This window comes from Tamandua tetradactyla, chromosome 12 (genome assembly GCF_023851605.1).
Source record: "Tamandua tetradactyla isolate mTamTet1 chromosome 12, mTamTet1.pri, whole genome shotgun sequence".
NCBI lineage: Eukaryota > Metazoa > Chordata > Mammalia > Pilosa > Myrmecophagidae > Tamandua > Tamandua tetradactyla.
The window spans coordinates 94862606-94877584 of NC_135338.1; the positions used below are offsets into that span (position 1 = coordinate 94862606).

Here is a 14979-nt window from a genome sequence, read left to right on the forward strand (position 1 = left end):
TGGTGGGTGGCAGCACCTTTGTTCCTCTGAGGCCTATTGAGATTCAAGCAAGCTCTCAGTCAGTTCTTGGACAAGGAGCACCTTTCCAGAAATACAAGGGGCTTGTAATAAGTAGGCAGAGGTTTCAGGGTAAATCAAGCCATCTGGGGTTTGGGATTGAGCCCCGTTTATGGAGAAAAAGAATAATCTAAGCAGATATATGAGTACTACCAACTAAATTCTATGAACCATAATGTACCTGTTGTAAGAATTAGAGGGAAGTATCATCTCCTTCTCATCTGTGAGTGTGCCTGGGCCCTGTCCAGGGATGAATGGATACCAGACTTAGGACCATGAGCCTAAGCCTAGAACCTGCCTCACCAGCTAACTGCTCTAGCTGACCTCAACTCCAGGCTTGGTCCACTTGAGGATATAAACAGAGGGAAAGAGCTGGGTGGCCAGGCAGGAGCTGGGTCTACATAGGATGCTCATGATGAGTACTGGCTATTAATGTGCCGCAAAGATATAAAGTACTTACTCATAAAAGCATCCAGGTCACAAAATCATACTGTCTGGAGCCTACAAGGACAATTCCCCATGTCACAGGAGATGGAGACGGGGTAGAAGAGGAGGAATTGTTACTTATGTGTCTAGTTTGCAAGCTGCCAGAAGGCAATGGACCAGAACGGGAATGGCTTTTAAAAACGGGAATTTAGTAAGTTACAGGTTTGCAGTTCCCAAGCCTATAAAATTGTTCAAACTAAGGCATTCAGAGAAATATACTTTAATTTAAGGAAGGCCGAAGGGTTTCCCACTATGCTTCTCTGGGCTGGCCTCCATCTCTGGGCTTCCCTTGGCTCTCTCCAGATTCTGGTTTACTGAATACCTCATGGAGAAGTCTACTGGGCACCAAACCTCCTCAAAACAACCATGTCTCTGTTCTCCAAGTGTTGGTATCTATATCAGCTGGAGTTTCTGTCAGCTCTGTCATTTCCATCTGTCAGCTCTGAGGTTTCTGTCATTTCTGGCTCTCTCCAAAATGCTTCCTCTTTAAAGGATTCCAGTAAACTAATAAAGACCCACCTGGAATGGGTAGAGTCACTTCTTCATCTAATCAAAGATCACAACTACAATTGGGTGTGTCATCTCTGTGAAGATAATCTAATCAAAAGATTACAGCCTACAGTATTGAATCAAGTCTAAAAGAAACAGCTGCCTCGACAAGATTGAATACGGATTAAAACACGGCTTCTGTGGTACTTAATACTTTCAAACCAGCACATTATGGAAGGAGTTAGGGCTCCAGAGTTTAGATCTGATTCAAATCTGATTCTATTATTGCTGCTAAGATGTAAATCTTACTAGGGCAAGGACTGGGTGTCTAGCTTCACCTCTATATCCCAGCACCCACGATAAAATACACTCAATCAATTTTTGTTGACTGATTAAACAGATTATTTAATTCTTGGGGATTTTTGTTTTATTTTTATTATAAACAAGAAAAATACATACAGACATTCTTGACATGGTTATAATCAATGGCTCATAATATCATCACATAGTTATATATTCATCACCATGATCATCTTTTTGAGCTTTTGAATCTCTCCAGCAAAAGAAAGAAAAAAGAAAAAACTCATACATGCCATACCCCTTACCTAATTCTTGGAGATTTTTAATGACTTTGAATGTTATTTCCTCCTCTGTAAAATAAAGGTAGAAAATACTTATAATATTCTTTTGAGGATTACCCAATTGAGTGCACTAAAGACCCTAGCAGAGTGCCTAGCCTCTTAGAAGTAATTTGTAAATAAGCATTGCTGGACTTCCCTCCTTTACCTTCTTGTGCCCCTGTGTTATTTACATAGAAGAGTCAGATAATTGGGTTGTTTGTTAAATGGCAAATGACCATAGTGTATCTCTAAGAAAGAATATGGAACAATACAATATGACATTTTCGGTACTGGTAAATAAGTGACATTTATTTGGGAAGTAATTGAGAAGCTGCCTTATACTTTAGTCTCCCCACCATGATGATCCAAGTACCTTGCACTCAGAAGAGACTTGAGAAATCTTTATTGATTGAATGACTGAAGAGATATTTGCAACTTTCACTTGTAAAAATTTTAGAAGTGGGCATATTCAAGTAAGTTTGCAAGTATTAAGTGAGTTGTGCTGGATCAGTGACCAGGAACTAATAGAGCCTTGACTCAGTATCCAACATGGTATTAGTAGCCTTTCCTTCAAAATATCCTAAGACATTCCTTCTGATTGCAAGGAGTTGTATATTAAAATTGCATGTGAGAGAGAAATGAAGAAGTCCAATCATTTCTGACAAAATCTTCCTGTTTACAAAGTCCTGAAAACTCAAGAGTCAGCTAGAGGTTCAGCACATGAGGAAAACTGAAAGTAATTAGGAGTCATTGAAATTTCTTAAGCAAGGGAGCTATCTAATTACTCTTCTATGAAGACTATTTGCAGCAAAGAGGAAAGAAAGACAGGCACCCAGGAAATAAGTGCTGTAGCTTGAATTTTGGTGGATAAAGTTTGTGGACTGGTGAAGAGATGAGAAATTTCATAGCTGTGAAGAACTTAGAGAAAGAAGCAAAAAGCATAGAAAAGGCAAAGATAATTCCAGGTTTTAGGAGTAAATTGAACATTCATAGCAAGGAGGAATCTGGTAAAGGATGCTTTGGTGAAGGCAGAGGTAAGGGAACACAAAGAAGATTGTCATTTATGTTTTAGACCTGTTGAAGGGTCTAAGATGGTATTAGGAGTGACATGTATATTTCATGTGGTAGAGGGTAGTTTCCATTTTTAGTGAGAAATGTGGGGTAGGAACACAGTGAAAAGATAGGGCAGGAAGATGAATGTTGAGTGTCAGTTAAAGTCATAGAAAGATTTATTCCAGAAGAATCAAAGAAAGGACATATTATGAAAGCATGAGAACTGGGGAACAACCATCTATAGTATAAACAGAAAGAATCCCTAGTAGCAAATAGAATTGAGAGGCCACACTCACAAAGGTCAAAGAATGAGAAGAGCCGCTGTCAATTATATTACAGAATTCAAGAGAAAGAGAAAGTCAAGAAAGAGGATCAGCCAGTTGTGATATGCAGCAGAATAGCTGAGGGGTATGGAAACTAAGAAGAATCTTATTTGCATCCTGTTAGTTGCTTTTAGTGTCAAGATTCTTTAATCCACTGTGAGTTCCAAAATGGCAGTTTCAGTTGACAGGTGACAGTTTTCAAAGAAAGATCAGGAAGAAAGTTTAAAAGGAAATGGGACATAGTTGTAACATTCAACTGGAAATTCAGCTGTGTGAAGAGAAGGCGACAAGCAAAAATGGTGAGCAGGGACAATTAAAAATCATTTCTGGATTAGATGAAAAGAACATCATACTTTAAGGTAGATTTATCTGAGGGGAAGAATTTGGAGACACTAAAATTGAGAAGTGTAGTAAGGAAACAAAAGTTCCTCAGAAGTTGGAGAGCAGACTTGGAACAATTGAGAAATGGTCCTCCTCTCTGATGTCAATGACCAGAAGAGAAGGAAGTGGGCATAAATGGCAGTTGTATTTACTTTTCAAAATACCTCATAGCTTACAGAGACTATAAATGCAGGCTTTTATTTAAATATTTTTTTCCTTAAGTCATTCATCCCTCACTGTGACTCTGCAATAAAAGCATTGTTATTGTCATTTTATATCATATAAACTAAGTTTTAGAGCAGCTAAGTAAATTACTCAAGGTCCCATATTAGGACATAGTGGAGTAGGCACAAGATCTCAGCTCTCCTAACCCTGAGATAAGCAGCCTGAGAAGAGCCTTATCCAGTCTCATGTATCTCTACATTTTTATTGGAACATAAAGATGAGGGTGATACTGTTGGATGACCTAAGGGGTGTGTGTGTATGTGTTGGTAGGTATCATCCAGTTAAGTTAGATGGAATAAGTTTGAAAGCTGGAGTTAAAAAGAGATGATATGAACAACCCATGTGGAGAGTAAATACAAGAGAACAGAAAGAAGTAAAGATAGTTCTGTAGTGTTTATAATGGCCCAGAAATGGTAGTATAGATTGTGGCTAAGCACAATAATTTAGAGACACAAATGGGTTCAAATTATTATGTCTCTATTTGGTTGGAAAACAACAGGAATGTTATTTAAGATTCCTAAGGCATTGTCTACGTATTTGCTAAATGAGAACAATAATTCCTACATCATGGGATTATTAAGAAGATTAAATGGCATGGGACATATAAAGTATTCACCACAGTGCCTTTTAGTGCTCAATAAACCTAGGTGAGTTGGTTGTGGTTATAATAGTTAGAGTTGTTGTTTATGTGTCACCATTAAATGCTTTTTTCCAGAAGCAGTTTTGTCTGAAGCTATAGGGATTAGAAGTAAAAAATGATGAGACCAAATCCAACAATGAAGGGTATTTGTTTGTGACAATGGAAGTAGTAGTAGTTGTTGTAGTAGCAGCAGCAGTGGTGATGATGATGATGGTGATAAAAGGAGGAAGAGAAAGAAGAAGAGGAAGGGGAGCAGCTGGTTTTATTGAGTGGTTAGTATGATCTAGGCACTTTCTATGTTTTTTAAAATTTTTCTATGTGTTTTGCATATACTAGTAAGAGCATTCATTAAATGTATCTGAGAGGATAACATTGACATGTGGCATCCAACATTGAGAATTAGTTTAGTTTATATCAAGTATAATGTTTTGGTCTCAGGTAGAAAAACTGAAGGTAAATCCAGGTAACAGAAAATAGATGGAGTAGAAGTCCACATATAAAATGGTAAGAGACAAAAAGATAATTATTGTTTATAAGGCATTCCAAATGAAACATTTGTGTGTCAGAGTAGTGTATTATGTTGATGAATTTTCCCCATTTTATGTGATGGCTAGGGATGCCTGGGGATATTGTGAAAGTGTCAAATACATCATGAGTATTAATGGCAATAATAATAGCTCCGATTTATTGATCATTTGCAATTTTCCCATTGCAGTATTAAAAGAAGTATGAGCATTACTTTATATAATCATTTAATCAATACTTTTAGGTAGTATTTCACGCCTCTAAGGTACAACCTCAGATCTGCTTAGCCTCATTGAAATCTAAAGCCTTTGGCTACTTGTTCTATCACAATTGTCTCTGAAGCAACTGGCTGTGCATGGGTTCCAACCAAAATCACATGGGTACAACCCAGCAACCTTTTATCTCATGCTTATGTGTCTCACCTCTCACCTCCCACCCCAGAACTTCCCAATAATCCCTAAAATGTGTGGTACGTCACAACCTGGTCATTGTTACCATGTGCACAGTCCACCCATGCAAGGGGTTTTGTGCCATGTGGGATAAACCTATGACCAAAGCAAGATGAGAGTCGCGGGAGTGTATCTGTCCTATCCCTCAAGTGACTTTTCTGTGATGTGACAGCTTCATAAGACCTCTTAGAGGAGAGCCTCCCAAGACAGAACAATCAGCTTCTCATACTGACACACCCACATGTTCACATTCTGTCCCTTTTTGTCCTATTACCCTTTTCCATCACTCATGCCTCTCTGATATTCCTCTTCCCAATAAATTAGTAGCACATAAGCAATCACCTTTCTGGAACACCAGGTTAAGTTAATGATGCTGGATTGGGATGATTGTCACTGTCATTCACTGATATCACTATTTCTGTGTTCTTCCCCTGTGTATAATTGGAATGAGACCTGGGTGGAAGGTGAAGATGGATATGGGGTGGCTGTGGTGATTGAACTGAACAGACACAATGACAATGATAAGGATTGCAGAGAAGATTGGCTTCTGTTAAAAGCACTAGTAGGCTTGAAAAAATAGAATAATAGATTGGGGCAGCCAAATGTTAGCTTAAGTCATGCTGTGAATCCCAGAGTCCTTTATAAAAGCCTTTGCTGAGATTCTTACCTCCTTTTACCACAGGACTGACAGCACTGAAAATCAGGCATAGAGTCTAAGTGTAAGAGTAGCAGAAATGTTCTTTTTCAATAGTATACCTATTAAAATCAGGGCCTTGATAGAAACAGAGTGGGATACTGAGGCCTGGGTTGGGTGTAAATATCTGAGAATTTTAAATGTCCAAGACCCATAAATTCTGCAGTTGAGCAGAACTAATCCCTTCCCACTTGCTGCAAGAGAATAGCCTTCCCTTGCTTAAGTTTGAAATGTTTTTACCTGAAGAAGAAAGCCTTGCAAGATAAAGCTTGTTTTCTTCAAGATGCCCTATCTTATCCTCCACTGCCAATAATCAGGGTCAGGTCTCAGCATAGCTCAACTAGAGAAGTACAGCCCTCCTGCAGGAGAATAGCCAACATATAAGAGGGCATGCAGGACCTTGCTAAGATATTTGAGTGGAAAGTGGGAGAATCTGTACAGGAGTACATCTTGAATGTATGAGATTATGATAGGGCCAGGTGAGTGTAGGCTGCATAACAGAATTTATTTTCATGTGAGCACTCACTGAAATCCTGGGTTTAATGATCTGTCAAAGACACCTGGAGTTGATTCTAAATGTTTGCTGGACCCACCATATCAACAGTCTAAAGAAGAAAATGATATCATACCAATGGATGCAGGAAAAACATTTGGCAAAATCCAACACCTATTATGATAAAAATTTTTAGAAAGTTAGAAATAGAGGGGAATTACCTCCACTTCAAAAAGAGTACCCACAAAACCTACTTATTGCTAATATCAAACTCAATAGTGGAAAACTGAATGCTTTACCCCTAAGATCAGGAACAAGGAAAATATGTCCACTCTCACTGTCACTGTTCAACACAGTGCTGGAAGTTCTAGCCATCACAATGAGGAAAAACAAAATAAAAGGCATCTTGACTGAAAAGGAATAAATAAAACTGCTCTTATTTGCAGATGGCATCATTGTGTCTGTAAACAATCCCAAAGAATCTAACTGTCCCCCAAATCCCTCCAAGAACTAATAAGTGAAATCAGCAAGATTATAGGATACAAGATTACCACACCAAAGTTAGTCACATTTCTATATACCAAAAATGAATATGAGAAAACTAAAATAAGAAATATAGTACCATTGATAAGTGTTCAAAATAATTAAATACCTAGATCCATACGTACAAAACATATATAGGATCTGTATGCTGAAAATTACAAAATGCTAATGGAATATATCAAAGACCTAAATAAATAGACAGACATATAGGTCCCTGGATTGGAAGGCTCTACATATTAAAGATGACAATTCTTCCCAAATTGATCTCTGAGTTTAATGAAATTACTATCAAAATTTCAGTGAGATTTTTGTACTTATAGATGAGCTTGTTCTAAAATTTGTATTGAAAGGCATGGGTCCTAGAATAGCTAAAATATTATTGAAAAAAAGAATAAGATGAAGGAATTCCTCTATCTGATATTAAAGCCAACTTTATAGCTATAATAAACAACACAGTGTGGGCTTGGCAGAAGGACAGATGCTTAGATCAATGGAACAGAATAGAGAACCTAGAAATAGACCCACACAAATATGCCCAAGTGATTTTTGACAAAGGTGCCAAAGCAATTCAATAGAAGAAGGATTTTTATAAATGGTGGTAGAGCAGTTGGGTATGCATCAACAAAAATTTGAACTTTGACCTACAACTCATACATTATAGAGCAGTAACTGAGTTCATACACTTGATACTGAAAGCATGCTCCATAAAAGGAAAAATTGGTAAGCTGGATTTCATCAAAATTAAAAACTCTTGATCTATGAAAGGTGATTTGATAAAGATGAAAGGATGAGATACACTAGAAAAATATTTGCAAACCATGTATTTTGTAACTAGAATATATAAAGAACTCTCGCAATTTAATAATAAAAATAAAATCAAACTATCCAGTTAGAAAGTGGCCAAAAGCATGAAGAGCCATTTCACTAAAAAAGGCAAATAGGAATACGGAAATTTGTTCAATATCACTAGCCATTAGGGAAATGCAAAAAACAAAAAACAAAAACACCACAATGGGATATCTCTGCACACCTATCAGAATGGCTAAAATTAGGAAAAAAAAGCATAGTGACAACACCAAATGCTAATGAGGACACAGTGAGACTGGGTCACTCATACATCATTAGGGAATGTAAAATGGTATACTTGTTGTGGAAAACAGTTTGCAGCACCTCTGAAGGCTAGAAAATGGACTTAACATGCAATCCAGAAATTCCACGCTTGGACATTTATCCCAAGAGAAATAGAAATGTTAGATTTCCATAAAAATCTGTACCCACATGTTCATAGCAGTTTTATTTGCAGTATACAAAGACTGGGAGCAGCCCAGGTGTCACTCAACAGCTGTGTGGTTTAACAAGCTGTGGTATATCTATATCATGGAATACTACTCAGCCATAACAAGAAATGAACTATCAATACACACGGAGACTATCCAGAGAATTAGGCTGAGTGAAAAAAGCCAATTTGAAGAGTATACATGCTATATGATTCTGTTATGATATTTTTTAACTGACCACATTTTAAAATTGGAGAACAATTTAGTGGTTTCCAGTGGTTACAGACCAGGGATGAGGATGAGGTGTGGGATATAGGAATGTGGGTGTGGCCATAAAACAGCAACATGAGAGCACTCTCAGGTGACGGTGTTGAGGCTTCTGTATCTTGATTGTAGTGATGGAGACACAAACCTATGCATGAGATAAAATAGTATAGCCCTAAATACACACACACATGCACACATGTGAGCACAAGTAAAAGTAGAGAAATCTGCTAAGATTGGTGTATTCTCTTAGTGTGAATATTCTGATTTAGATATTATACTATCATATTACAAAAAGTTACCACTAGGGGAACTGGGAAATGGTATGTGGGATCTCTACTATTTCTTACAACTGCATTATAAATCTATAATTATTCCATAAAATTTCATATATGTATGAAAAATATATATATATATATGAAAAGTAAAATTCTGTTGGGTAGCTCCTTAAAGCTTCTACCCATCAATGGCCTGCACTAATGAGATAGATTTATCTTCTAAGAATATTGGGGATGGGATCAAAAGACTCTGTGCAATGGGAATGTTAAAATGAACTCACTATCACCAGGTTATATTTTCCTAGAGTTCCCAGGGGATACTCCTTTCATTAAGTTAATCGTTCTCAAACTTAAGACTGCATCAGAATCTCTGGAAGGGCTTACTGTTTCTGGGCCTCACCTCCAGGATTCTGTGTTAGTAGATTTGAGCTTCAAATTTGGGTTCAAAATTTAAATTTCTAAACAGCTACCAGGGGACATTAACTATTGTTTTGGGCTCCACCCTTTGAGAGAACTCTGCATGAAGTCCATAAGGGTGGGGTGGGGGCAGCAACAGCGTCCTTGAGAAGTTCAGAGGTGGTTTTCTGCTAGCTGGGGTTGACAGTGAGAGATGTTAACACAGAAGTGTCCCTATGATGAGATTCCAGAATGGCTGAGGCTAGGTGGCAGCATTTGACCATCAGAGGCGAGAAGGATGTACCTGATGTAATTACTATAATGAGTAGCAAGACTCGAGTGGCAGTCAGGGTGCCTTGACCTGCATGGGTTTATAGTAATGGTTAAGAGATCACAGTGCCTTTTGACTGAAGACGAAATCCTGCTCCAGTGCTCTGCAATGCCATTGCAAGTATATATGGCAATTTTTCCTCTGATCCCTCCCAAAGGGACCTGTGCCAGGATTACTATGAATAGGGGGATGAGAGAGTATCCCAAGTTTTTGACAATCTAATCTGACATTGGAGACATTAAATGCCTCCATAATCTTCCAGTTAGATTTATGGTGTAGGAAAGCCAGGTATTAAATAGAATTTGACCCAAGTTCATTTTGTAGTGGGTCCAGTGGGTATGTGGACTAGCCTACTGCTATTTTCCTGGATCCTGAGTGTGTAATTGGCTATCTTATCTCTAGAGCAAAGGCTGTTGTGGGAGCAAGGGCTAAGTGGAAACCCCTGAAACTGCCTCCCCGTCCCAACCAAGGCAGTAGATCAGAAGCGATACTACTCATGAGGAACATGAAAGACCCCTACCTCTATCAAAGACTTTAATTATGCAGGAGTGGTGGTGCTTTTCCCTTCCTCTGTGAATATGTCTGGCCTCAGCAAAAGTCAGAAAGATTGTGTTGGATTAAGGTGACTACCATAAGCATAACAGGCGGGTAGCCGTATTTGCAGTTATCCTGCTGGGTGTGTTATTTTTATTGATAATCCGCACAGCTTCTAGCACTTGGTGTGAGGTTATTTATATGGCAAATGATTTCTTGATCCCTCCCAGTAGGCTGGATAATTGCCCCCAAATATGTTCACATCCAAATTTCCAAAACCTGTGAATGTTAACTTATACGGCAAAAGGGAATTTGCAGATATGATTAAATTTAACAGTCTTGAGGTGGAGAGATTATCCTGGATTATCTGGATTGCTCCAATATAGTCACAGTTTATAAAAGGGACACAAGAGGAGTCAGACAGAGAGGAAGACCATGCCAAGTGTGAAGCAGAGATTGGAGTGCTGCACTTTGAATGCAGAGGAAGAGACCCTGAGCTGGGGAAGGCAGGTGGCCTCCATAAACTAAAGCTTCCAGAAGGAACAAGCACTGCTGACATCTTGACTTTAGCCCAGTAAAATTCATTTCAGACTTCTGGATTCCAGAACTGTAATAGAAAAAACTTATATTAGGCCATCAAATTTGTGGTAATTTTTTTTACGGCAGCCATAGGAAACTAATACAGTCCCTATCAGTAGAAAAGATTAAAGTGACAAGGACAGTAGTACAAATTGACTGTCTTATACTAGAGCTGTGATATGTCTGTTCTTGGTCAAAATATACAGCTCACAATATATATATATATATACAGTAAGGTTTAAGTGTGGCCCTGATCAAGAGAAGCTCTGCAATAAGTCCCAAATGTTCCAAATATATATATATATATATATATATATATACACACATATATATATAAATTAAGTATATATACACACACATATAATTAAGTATAATATTATACTCAATTGTCCTTACGTTGCAAGAAACAGTATATTACCTTGGTCTACTATAATGATGACATATAGATTGAACCTTGTGGGTAGGAAATGACAAATATTCTTAATGCTCTAGGGATTTAAATGTCCACAGAGATTTAGGGGATGCTGCATTGGTGAAGTTTGGGGGAAGGCAGTCCTCTAAGGCACCTTAAGATATAAGCATAGTACCTAGTGAACGTGTTTAAATTTTGGTAGCAGCATGTGCTGCACATGACAATACTGCTTTGCCTTGAAATACTGGAAGGTTTAAGTGTGGCCCTGATCAAGAGAGGGCTCTGCAATAAGTTCAAAATGTAGTTCAAGCTGCTGTTCCACTTATGTTGTCTGATTGAGCAAATCTGGTGGTGTTGGATGTTTCTGTGGGAGAGAGTGATGCTATGTTGTTTCCCTGGCAGACCCCAATAAGAGAGTGTAGAAATAAGGGTGTAGAAAGGGCAGGCCTTTTGTGGCAGAGAACTACTTGCTCCTTGAATCCTGGCATGTGCCTGACATCTCATATAGACTGAACACACCTAATCTTAAGATACCAAGTACAATGTGACTGGGGCTGTCAGTCATCAACTTTGAATTCCTAGATGTATCAGATTGTAAGGGGGAGAAGGTACAGCAGTAATCCATTGCATTAAAGAAATGGCATAGTCAGGATTGGGGAATGGCTAGTCCAGAGAGCATGGATAGGTTACATAAACACTTGAATTAAAATCCCAACTCACCTACTTTTGTTGACCAACACACTCCTTACTCTTACCCATGGTTCTTGTGGGTCCCCTACTCCCAACTAACGAGACAGAAAATAACATAGGCCTTATTCAAAGATGGATCAACACAAGATATTGGTGCTGGCTGAAGATGGACTGCTGCCCCAGGACACCCTCACTCAGAGGTGGCCTTAAAGACAGTGGTGAAGGGGAATCTTTTCAGTGGGAAAATCAGTAAACACTACAATTATTTGGTCTCTTCATATAGAGAGAAACATGGTCTAAGATAAGGATACACAGATTCCTGGGATTTGGAAAGCAGCTTAGGTGGTTGCAAAAGGTCATGGAAGGAATAAAACCTGAAGATCGTGGACAAGCAGGTCTCAGGCAAAGATGTGTTCATAGACCTGTAGGAATGCCTCCAAAACCTATTTATCTTTATGTCTTATTTTTATCCTTCTGGTAAGCATCAAACACAGAAGAGGCTTCAATAACCAGGTAGTTAATATCACTCATCCTGTGCCTGTAAGCTACTCTCTGCCCACAGCAATCCCATTTATGGTGCCATCAGCCCATGAACCAAGTGACCCTAATGGCAAAGATGGATGCTAAACATAAGCCCAATAGTATGGACTCCATCTGATCTAGCTACTGTCGCTGCCCAAAGCCCATCCTAATAGCAGCACATAATGAACTTACCATAGGTCTCCATTTGTCGAAAAGACAAGTGAGTTACAACCAACAGATCAGTAATATTGGAACCCTTCCATCTTATAGTGGGCATTAATTCTTCCAACTGGACTTGTAGCTGTTCCATGTCATAGTTCATCTTTCCTGTCATCAGAGACTCCACCACCACCACCACCATCAGAGTGTTTATGGAATGACTGATATTTTAAAACATTCTTTATTATGAAATATAACATACACAAAAAAACAATAAATTTCAAAGAACATTATAACAAGTAGTTATGGAATAGATTTCAGAGTTTTGTATGGGTTACAGTTCCACAACTTTAGGTTTTTCCTTTCCTAGCTACTCTAAGACACTGGAGACTAAAAGAAATATCAAAGTAATGATTCAGTAGTCATACTCATTTGTTAAAACTTATCTTCTCTGTTATAACTCTTCCTTCTCTTTTGATCATCCTCCCAATATTTAGGGGTATTTGGGCTATGCCCATTCTAACTTTTTCATATTGGAAAGGAGTGTCTATAATATGGGATGGGGGATGGAATTAGTTGATATTCTGGAGAGGCTGGTCCCTCTGGGTTTTAGGACTTACCAGGCCTAGAAACCCATCTGGAGGTTGTAGGTTTCTGGAAAGTAATCTTGTGCATATAATTTTTGTCGCATCTCAAATAGAGCCCTAGATGCTCTTTAGGGTTAACAGGAATGATTTTGGTTGGGGTTTAGCAAACCATGGTAATTAGCAATCTCTAGCTGAAGCTTGCATAAGAGTAGCCTCCAGAACGGTCTCTCTACTCTATTTGAACTCTCTTAGTCACTAAAGCTTATTTTGTCACATTTCTTTTCCCTATTTTGGTCAAGAAGGCCTTGTCGATCCCATGGTGCCATAGCCAAGCTCGTAGCTGGGAGGCATGTACCACCTTGCCAGGGAATATTTTATCCCTGGATGTCATGTCCCACGTGGGAGGGAGGGTAATGATTTTACTTGTAAGATTGGGCTTAGAGAGAGAGGCCACATTTTAGCAACAAAAGAGGTTTTCTGGAAGTAATTCTTAGGCATAACTATAGGTCGACTTAGCTTCCCTGATACAGAGAAAGCTTCACAAGGGTAAGTTTCAAGACCAAGGCCTTGGCCTATTGACTTGGGAATCCTTAATGTTGTAGACAGTATCAGGGGTTTCCCTGGTGGTAAAGTTTAATAAGTCCATACTTTTTCTCCTGTTTCTCAGGGGACTTTGCAAATACTTTTTAATTAACTGCCCAACATACTCTGGGATGTATCTGGGTATTAACATTGTTATACAGAATTATAAGCATTCATTCCCATTCTGGGCTCCATGCGCTTGGGTTGTTTAAATGATCTACTGGATAGGTTGTTGGATTATGTGCTACAGAAAAGTTATGTTTTAGGCAAGTAAACCTCTCTTCCTTTGATGTCACATAGTAGGTGATGTTCTAAAGTACAGACAATGTCATCCTTATCCCTGTATTCTGATTTACCTTAGTCCCAACCCAATCAGCTGTGTTCTTATCTCTAATTGAAGCCTGTTCTCTTTTTCTGTTTCTTAAACACTTGTTGTATATAGCAATGCTGACTTTCAGAGCTGCAGAATGCCAGCTCTCAGTCTCAGGTGTCGCACACGTAGCCAGAGTTCTAGGGAGATACGAGATTATACATATATGGCACAGCATCTCAAAATCTAGAAGTAACACTTACAGCTCTGGACTAATTGTGACTGCTATAGGAACTTACAATTTAGGCCCCAATTTTCTAACATGTATTTTCAAAAATAGACCATACAATATTTGCTCTTTTCTTTCTGACTTATTTTGCACCACATAATGTCCCCAAGTTTCACTCACTTTGTTGCATGGCTCATAACTTTGTTCCTTTCTGTAGCTGCACAATATTCCACCATATGTATATACCACAATTCACCATTTGTTTCTCAGTATAGCCTTCAGCTACCTCCATTCATTGGGTACCATGTATAATGTCCAAAGTCAGCAATTCCTGTCCCACATTATCCTCACTCAGTTGTACAACCATGAACATTCTCAATTTTAGACAGTTTTCAATGCTCCAAAGAGAAAAATAACCAATAAACACTCTCTCACCAAATAGAAAATCCAAACCTCCCCTTAATTCTTGTCCTTTCCCCCCAATTATTTACCCCTGCTATTGTTGAGTTACTGTTAAATATATCCTATAGTATACAATAGGAGTTTTCCCCCATCCCCTGATTTTATTTACTCTTTGTACAAGATTCATACCTTTGAAGTGGTTCATGCAAGACCTTATTTTATATTTATAGCATTAATTGGTGGGATACATGTTTCTATGAAGACCCCTTTTATTAATCATGTTCACCTTCAATATGACAATATCACTTATAAACCCACTAATAAACTGCCTTCACTTCTATCCATTCCATTATTTAAGTTCAACCCCATTAGCTAACCTATCTCTAGCTTCTGTGTTTCTCTAGGTTCCTTGTGTTCTGTATTATAAGCCTCTGAGTTTAGCTTTACCA

At 38.4% G+C, this 14979-nt stretch overlaps 1 protein-coding gene across 4 annotated transcripts in view; it reads left to right on the forward strand.

The window, feature by feature from the left end:
• AGBL1 (AGBL carboxypeptidase 1) overlaps window positions 1-14979 on the forward strand; it is an 872209-nt gene that overhangs the window by 758274 nt on the left and 98956 nt on the right. The gene's annotated exons all lie outside the window — the stretch shown is intronic.